The sequence below is a fragment of the Amia ocellicauda genome, chromosome 12 (genome assembly GCF_036373705.1).
Source record: "Amia ocellicauda isolate fAmiCal2 chromosome 12, fAmiCal2.hap1, whole genome shotgun sequence".
Taxonomy (NCBI): domain Eukaryota; kingdom Metazoa; phylum Chordata; class Actinopteri; order Amiiformes; family Amiidae; genus Amia; species Amia ocellicauda.
Window position 1 is genome coordinate 39,604,306 of NC_089861.1, and position 11,685 is coordinate 39,615,990.

Consider the following 11,685-nt stretch of genomic DNA (forward strand, 5'->3'; position numbering starts at 1 on the left):
GAAGTACCTTTTACAACAAAGTGTTATGACGTCAAACAAGTATTTACATGCAAAACAAAATCTATGTATTAATGTCTGAACAATAAGTTATGAGTGTAACATTCAATCCCTGGACCCTTATGTAACATTATATACTGTGCAAATATATACAAATAGGTCAAATAAAAAACAGCACTTATTTGTTCAATACATGGCAAAAAGGTGCTAAAATGATTTACCAAGAAAAGAACACAAAAACTTGTGAGCTAAAACATATTTTTTTAACAATCAATAACAAACAATAAATAACATTAACGATTAGTATTATTTTTACTAAAAAGAAAATCATATTTGTTTTAGTTAATATGATTAATGTATATAAAAAGTATTTACTTTGAAAAACCACACTATTAAATGAAAATACATTTTAACACTATAACAAGGTAATATAGTACAAATATAACTGAAGAAACAGTAACAGCTAAACACTCAAAGATAGAGGAGGAGCAACCTCCTCTGCCTCTGTGGACCAGCCTCCTCTGATGTATGGTAACCCTAAACTAGCTATCACCATTCATCAAATTGTCAGTGTCATAGCAGAAATAAAATCCAGCACAGCAAGAGTATTTCAATGGTCAACTTACTGCGCACTGTCTGGTCCTGAGACTGACCTGCAGTGCGCATTGGAGAGCAGAGCGCAGCAGCAGGTGTGTTTGATCCAGAACTGCTCTCTCGCACCTCTATGCACCAGCCTCCTCTGGTATGTAGGTAGGTAGCAGTGGCCACACTGAACACAGGGCCCGATCTGTAATCAATGTATACCAGTGATGGCACCAGTGACTTTTCTAGTCTTAAACCCCCCCCACCAAGAATTGGGTCTGAGTTCATGGTCATTGTGCTTGTACATTAGTGTATGCGTACAGTTACAATTTACAGTATCCTTGTATGTGCTCGCTTTGCTTTGTGGAATGATGTTCGTTGCTTTATTGTTGTGTGTTTCAGATGATCATTTTATCATTTTCAGAGTTAACATAACTATAGATTCAGCAATAATTTGGTGTTCATATGTGTGTAGTGTTATCGCTATTCAATATAGTGTGCCCAGTGTGCATAATGAGAAACATGTTCAGCTCATCTGCTCTGATGTTATGGATATCAAAAATGTCAACCCTCCACAGACACACACACACAGAGACACAGACACAGACGCACTAATAGGGACAAATTTTACTCCCTCAATAAACAGGCGGACAAGGAATAATCAGGACCTGATTTAACTGAAATAATACCAAAAAAGTTTATTGAGCGCTCCGGAGATGGTCACTGGGCAAGACACATCTAAAGTTTTTCTAAAGAACTTGCTATCATATACAAGAGGACTCCCTTTGGTTTCTGGGCAACTAGATGATGGTAATGAGGTACCTCAAACTTTAACACACACGTCTCCTGTGTCTTACATTATGTTCTTTCTATGTCCTTGGATGAAAATGTTTTTCTAAAAATCACCTGCACAGAACTACTGTACCTGTCCTCTCCGGAGCCATACACAAAGCTTAAATTCATATATGGGTTACACAATCTTGCTGCAACAATGGTGGGAATATAATATATTTGGCACTCAGACAGGGCACTGTCCCACATCACACACAGAGACACACACACACAAGCACAGACACACACAGACAGCCAGACAGACACAGACAGTGTGCTTGACAAATACTTCCCCTCACAGTCAAGTCAACATGAGCCGCATTATCTAAAAGAAGAACCCATCATTTCCTTTTGTGTCAATATCAGCGAGACAGGGATTAAAAAACACATCTGAAAATGCTACTTCTACAAGCACGCTGAGATGCCCCGTCATCAGTAGGCGTGCAGAACAGTATGGTGACAAATGTCTTGTGTGGCTCTGTGGCGCAATGGATAGCGCGTTGGACTTCTAGTGAAAAGGGCAGTGGTCATTCAAAGGTTGTGGGTTCGAGTCCCACCAGAGTCAGTGCTCACTTCTTGCCATCTTCAAGCGCACTGCCCGGTGTTGCGACTGGCCGGAGTCGGAGTGGGCGGTACGCCTGGCTCCCCTGCCACCCGAGTGCTTCGTCCCGAGGATGCCCTAGACTACAAAAGTCTGAGGGACAGTGTCCTGGACCGGGTCGGTCTGACGTCGGACAGAAGCCTCCGGTTCGAACCTGGCTCCCGGTGCCTGCCACCGCTGGCTCAAGCCACGGAAGTTGCCGACCTGGTGGCCTTGGAGCAGTTCATCTGCCATCTCCCACGTCCAACCTGAAGGCTGGCACCAGGCTGGCAGAGAACCATCATTGCCCGGGACGATGCCACCTTCTGATGCCCGACGGCGGGCACCCTCCCTTCCATTCCCAAGACCCCCTCTGACCCGACTGTCCTGGATACCAGCATGTTGCCAAACACCACACCTAAACATGTTTCTCCCCGACCCACTTCCCCTTCTCGCCTTGCCTGTCCCAAAAACAAATCTGCCTCCTTAGCTCCTTCTTTTTCTCTCTCCCCCGGCAGTGTGTGGTCCCCTGGAAAAACCACGGTGACGTTGCGGGCAGCCTGGACATCGCCCGGCCGGGTGCTCGCTAGTGAAAACTATCTATCTAATATTAAGGATCATAGGCTCTCATCTGATTTGGCTGGGGCAGGTCACCTGTGTCGTGACAAGACCTTAAGCCGGATAATGGACCGATTCTTCTGGCCAGGCATCAAAAAGGAGGTAGAAAGATGGTGTGCTGCCTGTCCGGAGTGCCAGAAGACCAATGCCAGTGCAGTACCGTGGGCTCCGCTGGTACCGCTGCCTCTCATGGAGATACCATTTGAGCGCATTGGGATGGATTTGATCGGTCCGTTGGAGAAAAGCTCCGCGGGGTATCAATTTGTGCTGGTCATAGTAGACTATGCCACTCGGTACCTGGAGGCAATTCGTCTACGGACAATGTTAGCGACTAGGATCGCCGAGGAGCTGTTTAAGGTCTTCACTCGGGTGGGGATCCCAAAGGAAATCCTGACAGATCAGGGCTCTCCATTCATGTCACGCGTGATGCGAGACCTCTGTAGGCTGCTGGGGATAAAGTCCATCAGGACCTCAATCTATCATCCCCAGACAGACGCCCTAGTGGAGCTCTTTAATAAAACCCTAAAGAACATGATCTGTAAGTTTGTGAGCACAGACGCTTGGGACTGGGACAAGTTATTGCCACCCCTGCTGTTCGCTGTACGCGAGGTGCCCCAGACGTCCACTGGCTTCTCTCCCTTCGAGCTGCTGTACGGGAGGCGGCTGAGGGGCATCCTCGACTTAATAAAGGAGGACTGGGAGGCGACCGCCCCCTCCCAGACCTCTATGGTACAGCACATCCTGGACCTGAGAGATCGGCTATCGGCACTGGGGAAACTTGCACAGTTGCATCTCTTACAGGCCCAGGAGCGACAACAGCGCATGTACAACAGGAGAGCCCGGTTACGATCGTTCACCCAAGGACAAGGTACTGGTGTTATTCCCAAATTCAACATCTAAACTGCTGGCTAAGTGGCAGGGACCCTTTTTGGTCACACGCCGCTTAGGGGATGTTGATTATGAGGTGTGTCGCCCAGATCGTCGGAGGTAAAAGCAGATCTATCATCTGAACATGCTGAAGAAGTGGCGAGAGCAGGAAGCATTGGGTGCTTTTAGTTCCCCCCACAATAAAGAGTCTGAAGCCGCTGTTTCTGAGGTTCGCACTGAACTCAATTTAACAAACGCCCATTTAACAAACGCCCAGAAACAGCACGTTTGCTCTTTATTGTGCCGCTTCCAGCATGTCTTTTCTCACCGACCCGTGCTCACACTTCTCATTGAACACCACATCCACACAGCACTGGACCACTGCGTGCGTGTCAAACCCTATCGCACCCCCTATTACAAAAAGTAGGCTGTCAATGAAGAGGTGCAGAAGATGTTGGAGCTGGGAGTCATTGAAAAGTCACAATCGGAATGGTGTAGCCCTATAGTCTTGGTGCCAAAGCCTGACGGCAGCACTAGATTCTGCGTTGATTATAGGGAGCTCAATGCAGTGTCTAGGTTTGATGCCTATCCGATGCCCCGTGTGGATGAGTTGCTGGATCGGCTGGGCGCTGCTCACGGAAAACCCGGGCAAGTGAACAGTTGGGAGGAGGGAGACCAAGTATCTGGGGTACCTCTTAGGAGGGGGGCAGGTACGGCCAGTCGTTGACAAGGTGACCGCTATTGCCTCCTGTCCGCCTCCTAAGTCCAAAAAGGAAGTTCGGCAGTTTTTGGGGTTTTCCGGGTATTATCGCCAGTTTCTGCCGGACTTTGCCACCCTAGCTTACCCCCTGACCGAACTGACGCGAAAAGGTGCTCCAGATACGGTCCAGTGGACGGAGCAGTGCCAGGTGGCTTTCCAGGCGATTAAGGACCGCCTCTGCCAACACCCTTTTTTTAAATGCCTTGACTTCTCTCTCCCTTTCATTCTACAGACCGACGCCTGAGAAGTTGGAGTGGGCACGGTCCTGTCCCAGAGTGTTGGGGGTCAGGAACACCCCGTCCTCTATCTAAGCAAACAATTATCGCCCAGGAGCGTAAATATAGCACCATTGAAAAGGAGTGTCTCGCTATAAAGTGGGCTGTGCCCTGTTTATTTAATCCCTCTCCCTCCCCGACGGAAGCAGCTAACCGACAAGAAGGTGGACTGAGTCTATTACCCCTGTCTGCCCGGAGCACCCCGATTGTGGACACTTTTTGCTTTTGCTTTTGATTTTGTTTTTGTTTTGTATCTCCGCCCTTTTTTGACATACCTGAACAAAATAAAGCCCGGACACAACCGAAACCGGAGACTCTCCCTCTCTCTCTCCCCGTTATTTGTGTCCGGCTTTCACAGTAGGCTATTCAAGAAGGGGGGCTCAAAGATGGCCAGATATAAATGTATCTATTTTATTTTATTTTATTTATTGTGCTTTGTTGGCACAGTGTTTAATGTTCAGTCTTAAATACATATTTTTTAATTGTAGTTTTGTAATTGATTTTGTCTTTGAAAAGGAAGACAAAATAATAAAAAGCACATTTTAGACTATTTAATTTATGCAATGGTGAAAAAATTGTCAAAATAACTGAAATGTAAAAAACAACAAACAAAAAAAAACTATCAAAACAATCTGATGCATTTAAAAGAACAATAACGGTCAATGCATTTGACAAATAAAAAAAACATCAAAACATTCAAAAACAGTGAAACCAGTGCTATTTAGAAATAATTAATACAATCATTTCCATAATTTCTTTACGTACTGTTGGAAATATACCATCTGGCCCAGGTGATTTGTTTGTTTTTAATTCTGCTAGTCCCTTTACTACCTCCTCCTCATTTATCCTGATCTCTCTTAGGGTTTGACTGGACTGGTTGTTAACCTGTGGCATGTTATCTGTTTTTTCTTTAGTAAAAACCTCAATATCGTCAGCTCAGCATACCTTAGTATAACTTAATATAAGCAACAGAGACGCTGCTGTGAAGGAGCGCAATAGTCTCTATAGCCACTCTGTCACAGCCACCTCAATAAATACATCAATTCATTAATCACTGTATTGACTTCAACCATTTAAACACATGTAATGTTTTGCTTTATGCTAGGGGTGGCTAACCCTGGTCCTGGATTTGAGCCCCCACCTCCCCAGGGATCTGTATTGGCAAACTGCTGAGCTGATGATATTGACTGCAAAGGGGAATCTCTCTGGAATGGTCCATTATACAGGGGAGCTAAAGACCTCCAGGAAAGCACTAACCTGTGGCCCTGGGGCCCTGGGGTTTGTCTGCCTAACGCTCGTCCTCTGTTCTTTGGGTCTGCACTGGTTCTGGTCCTATCTGACCAACCTGTTCTGAATAGGGCAGTGGTTCTCGACCTGCGGCCCGTCACACATGGAAGTGCGGCCCACGATATGACACCCACATTTAACACTACAAGCGCAGAGCCGGTCAATTTGACCGTTTTGGTTATTCAAATTTGAATTATACTGTGTTCCAAAATACACTGCGCATATACCCATTCGTGACTATTCCTAACTATATGTATTAAACATGCCTACAGCGTTTTAGCTGCATAAACATGAAAATAAATAAGTTATAAACACATTTACCTAGAATAGCCAAAATCGGGTTATTTTGACTGGTCATTTAAATACATAATAACTCAAATATAACACATAATCCTGCCTTCCCTTTACAATAGAGTCAGTCTGGCACTCAAGTGGCGATCTCTACCTGTCTACAATCTTTCATGTGCTTGAAAAACACATGCATTTGTACAGCATTACAGGTGTTTTCTTACAACTGTAGTAAGATTGAGTGGATACAGTGATTACCCGCAAATCAACATGGATTTGAAACGGAGATTGAAGAGAGCTCGTTTTGGAAATTGGACAAGTAAAATCATGTTCTGTGAAATTGCAGTGTCTCACCACACAATAAGATGAGTTACAACAACCTCAACTTGAACAGAATTGTAAAACTTTAAATAACGTGCTCAGGTAACCACAAAACATATGTTCTATGAACGTTTTGTGTAATGCGCATGTGCCAAAACCATCACGTCATGATGACATACTACTTTACCGGAGTTGAGAAATTTTTTGTATTAATTAGCATGGGATAAAGTTGCTGATCATGCAAGAAAAGATGAAGTAGCCCGCGTTTGAATGATTATAGATGGACTTTGTGGATTGCAAATGAAATTAATAGTCATTCTTCCTCAACTTTCATTACTTACAGTGGGGGAAAAAAGTATTTGATCCCCTGCTGATTTTGTACGTTTGCCCACTGACAAATAAATGATCAGTCTATAGTTTTAATGGTAGGTGTATTTTAGCAGTGAGAGACAGAATAACAACAAAAAAATCCAGAAAAATGCATTTCAAAAGTTATAAATTGATTTGCATGTTAATGAGGGAAATAAGTATTTGACCCCTTCGACTTAGTACTTGGTGGCAAAACCCTTGTTGGCAATCACAGAGGTCAGACGTTTCTTGTAGTTGGCCACCAGGTTTGCACACATCTCAGGAGGGATTTTGTCCCACTCCTCTTTGCAGATCCTCTCCAAGTCATTAAGGTTTCGAGGCTGACGTTTGGCAACTCGAACCTTCAGCTCCCTCCACAGATTTTCTATGGGATTAAGGTCTGGAGACTGGCTAGGCCACTCCTTGACCTTAATGTGCTTCTTTTTGAGCCACTCCTGTGTGTTTTGGGTCATTGTCATGCTGGAATACCCATCCACGACCCATTTTCAATGCCCTGGCTGAGGGAAGGAGGTTCTCACCCAAGATTTGACGGTACATGGCCCCGTCCATTATCCCTTTGATGCGGTGCAGTTGTCCTGTCCCCTTAGCAGAAAAACACCCCCAAAGCATAATGTTTCCACCTTCATGTTTGATGGTGGGGATGGTGTTCTTGAGGTCATAGGCAGCACTGCTCCTCCTCCAAACACGGCGAGTTGAGTTGATGCCAAAGAGCTCGATTTTGGTCTCATCTGACCACAACACTTTCACCCAGTTCTCCTCTGAATCATTCAGATGTTCATTGGCAAACTTTAGACGGGCCTGTACATGTGCTTTCTTGAGAAGGGGGACCTTGCGGGCGCTGCAGGATTTCAGTCCTTCATGGCGTAGTGTGTTACCAATTGTTTTCTTGGTGACTATGGTCCCAGCTGCCTTGAGATCATTAACAAGATCCTCCCGTGTAGTTCTGGGCTGATTCCTCACCGTTCTCATGATCATTGAAACTCCACGAGGTGAGATCTTGCATGGAGCCCCAGACCGAGGAAGACTGACAGTTATTTTGTGTTTCTTCCATTTGCGAATAATCGCACCAACTGTTGTCACCTTCTCACCAAGCTGCTTGGCGATGGTCTTGTAGCCCATTCCAGCCTTGTGTAGGTCTACAATCTTGTCCCTGACATCCTTGGACAGCTCTTTGGTCTTGGCCATGGTGGAGAGTTTGGAATCTGATTGATTGATTGCTTCTGTGGACAGGTGTCTTTTATACAGGTAACGAGCTGAGATTTAGGAGCGCTCCTAATGTCAGCTCATTACCTGTATAAAAGACACCTGGGAGCCAGAAATCTTGCTGATTGATAGGAGATCAAATACTTCTTTCCCTAATTAACATGCAAATCAATTTATAACTTTTTTGAAATGAGTTTTTCTGGATTTTTTTGTTGTTATTCTGTCTCTCACTGTTAAAATACACCTACCATTAAAATTATAGACTGATCATTTCTTTGTCAGTGGGCAAACGTACAAAATCAGCAGGGGATCAAATACTTTTTTCCCTCACTGTAAGTAATGAAAGTTGAGGAAGAATGACTATTTTGTCAATTAGACTTGGTTTATAGTTGTGAAAACTTGAAAAATTAAGTTCAATTAATATGTTTTTCAGTTGACTTAACTAAAAATTCTAAATGCTTATTAATTGATAGAGTACGTTGGCTCAATTTACTGCATGTTATTTCAACAGTGAGTGAACTTAACACTTCATGTTTGCTAAACTGAGTCAAAGCAACAAGATGACTTGACTAAGTCACGTTGCGTCAACAAATAATTTTTACAGTGTAGCGGTTACATTTATGATTTTAAGAAATGTGGGTTCATTTTTAGTAATAGGCTCTACTGAGTGTAGGTCCTTGTTTTGTGAAAGTATGCCTCAAAGCTAACCATATTGTGACCGCAGTTCACCATTGGTCGTTTGAAAATATCAAATAGCATGTGCTCTCTCTGGTTGGTTCCCTGACTAATTGAGGTAGAAAGCAGTCGTTTGCCCTCTAAAACATTTCTACTACTGCTTCTGTAGTCTCAACTGGGCTTTCCCAGTCAATGTTAGGAAATCTAAAACCCCATTATAACAGCCACTATAGCCCAATTGAAAAATCGTTTAAAGTGGTAATGTTATCTCTGAATAACTAGTTGTGTGCAAGTTTCTATCAGCTACTTTCAGAGAACAAAAGTAGTGAGGGAGTTCAAGGGTGACGATCTCGAGTCATTGTACATTTTCCCTGCATGCTTTGAAGACACGCGATACTCATAATACACAATACTTCAGGTCCAAGTTCAGAACCGGACAGCCGTCTTTAGACTCTTTAATAAAGGCAACCTAAATTAATCAGTGGGCCGTAAGTCTGGGTGTCAAATAAGCAACTGGGCCACAACAGGAGCGTAGCCATGGGTGGGCCTGGGTGGGCCTGGGTGGGCCATGGCCCACCTACTTACCTCTCAGGTCCACCCAATCAGAGAGTGTAAAATTTCTCCCGCGTGTTAAAAAAACATTATAAATACAAGATTCTGAAGCAATAACGTGTTTCGGAAAATCACAGGCTTTATTCCAAAGCATGGGGGCTGGTTCTTTTCAAGTCTAATGGTTACATTTTGGCTAAGTTATGCACAAGCAGGTTATAACTGGCTGTGGTAAATGTTTTTTTACGTAGTGCATCACACCATGACAACTGAACAAATGTAGTTGTGAACGGAGTTCCTACAAATGGTGAAACAAAATTATTTGTTGAATTACTTCAAAAGACGAGAAGAGAACTATCAGAACAGCACATTACACAACCTGATAAATCACCAACTGCATCGGAAGAAACCAATATAAGCACTGCTTTGCATCCACAGGCCAGTGTTGAATTCGGTAAGGAAACATTTTACTGTCCCTCGGATTTATAAGGAATAGATGAGTCACCTACACGGCCAAAATTGCAGGCATTTGCTTAAATTTGTGTTAAATCCCAAAGTTTTTCATCACAGCGGTGGTATGAGAAGTATCGCTGGATGGAATACAGCATAGCCAGAAATGCAATTATCTGTAGATATGCAGGCATTTGTTCTGATTCCCACACCGAAGAAACATTCACTAAAAATGGTTTTAAAGATTTTAAGCATTTGAATCAGAGCCGTTCAAAACATGAAGCAAGCAACTGGTACTGTCCATCCGAAGGTTACAGACAAAGCCACACAGAAACATTTTTAATTGGTTAAATCGGGATTCCAGGAAGGCTTATTTGAGAGGAATTGTGATTAAAGCTGTGACTGACATTCTGATGTACTGCACAAAGCAGTGAATTCCAATCAGGGGTCTCAGAGAAGCTCTAAATAAAGGACATTTCTCTGAGCTATTTAAAGTAAACATGATAGTGAAATACAAACCTGTGTTGAAGAACTCCGCAAAAATGCAACACTATGAGCCCTGATACTCCAAAAGAGCTACTGCTTTACCATCACGCACACCTCATCACAGGGTACATTTCATGACCAGCATCAGTTCAGTATAGACCAGTGTCTCTATGGTTACCTTGTCCCAGTACAGACCAGTGTGTCTCTATGGCTATTATTACTATTGTTATTATTATTATTATTATTATTATTATTATTATTATTATTATTATTATTATTATTATTATTATTTCTTGGCAGATGCCCTTATCCAGTGCTATACAAATTGCAAGAATACAGTTAAGGCATCAAATATTACAAATACAAATTTACATTGTACAAAGCAATTCAAAATATAATACATTTTACAACTTCCAATTTACACAGGTAAGTACAGTAATTGAGGTCATACATCCTGGAACGTAAAAGCTAAGTGCTGTCAAGATGTAAGGTCACAGGAAAGGGAGCAAGGGGGAAATCAATCAATAATACAAGTATTAGTAACACAAGAAGCATGATCAAATGCTGTGAAGTGCTATCTTCCAGGGAATAAAAGGACTAATACGTAATATTACTAATGGTTACCTATGTAGAAGCCCCAGTATAGAACAGTGTCTCTATGGTTACCTATGTAGAAGCCCCAGTATAGAACAGTGTGTCTCTATGGTTACCTAATCCCAGTATAGACCAGTGTGTCTTTATGGTTAGCTATATAGAAGCCCCAGTACAGAACAGTGCGTCTCTGTGTGTAGAGTCACAAACACACAGAGGGAATTCTAGATGGGCAGGAACCAGAACCCTTGGATGATCTAGAGCTAGAGAGGGAGGATTCCCCTGTTGTGAGACGCTCCTAGAGATATAACAAGGGTACACTTCCAGTAAGCTTAATAGAAGGGTATTTACAAAAAATATGCAGTGTATTGTCATTATAGATCACAGACCCCTTAAAAGGTATCCTGAAATTGCCTTGAATGTTTTGATATATAACCTGTATTAATTCAGCAGGTTTTCAACAGGGGGGATACTGTAAGGGATACTACTTTGTTCAGAATACGGTATTGTTACATTAAGAACACCAGAGAGGTCTAATGTAATGGATGGCTTCGCAAACCAACTGAATTACTGAATCGCCTAACCTGCTGTCCAATCGGAATGTAGCTTTCTCGAGAAAAAGGGTGGGCTGTAGTTCGGGAAGAGTAGTCGCCATGATTAGTTGAGTGTGCAAATTGGAGCTGTGTAGTGTGCAGAGGAAATAAACATGTTTTTTATATGAAAACAATGAACTTTGTTTTTGAACACTGGCCTGGAATTGTGTTTCTTTTCAAGTTTTTTTTTAGAAGAGACTGTTCTAGGTGCAAAGTGAACGGGACCCGTGTGACACGCAGTTAAGGAGAGCCCGCGTTGAACTAAGATGACTACAGTGAGATTTCCTGGACAAAGCTCGGGCAAAGGATAGCGCAGGGTGCACCTGCACCTGAGTTTTTGTCAAAAAGCATTGTGATCAGAGA

General features: G+C 43.1%; 1 non-coding gene across 1 annotated transcript; it reads left to right on the plus strand.

Annotated features, from left to right (window-relative positions):
• Positions 1-1,884: 1,884 nt before the first annotated feature.
• trnar-ucu (transfer RNA arginine (anticodon UCU)) lies at positions 1,885-1,975 on the plus strand. The gene is given in 2 exon segments: positions 1,885-1,921; positions 1,940-1,975. It is a non-coding gene; the product is annotated as a tRNA-Arg (tRNA).
• The last annotated feature ends 9,710 nt before the right edge of the window (positions 1,976-11,685 follow it).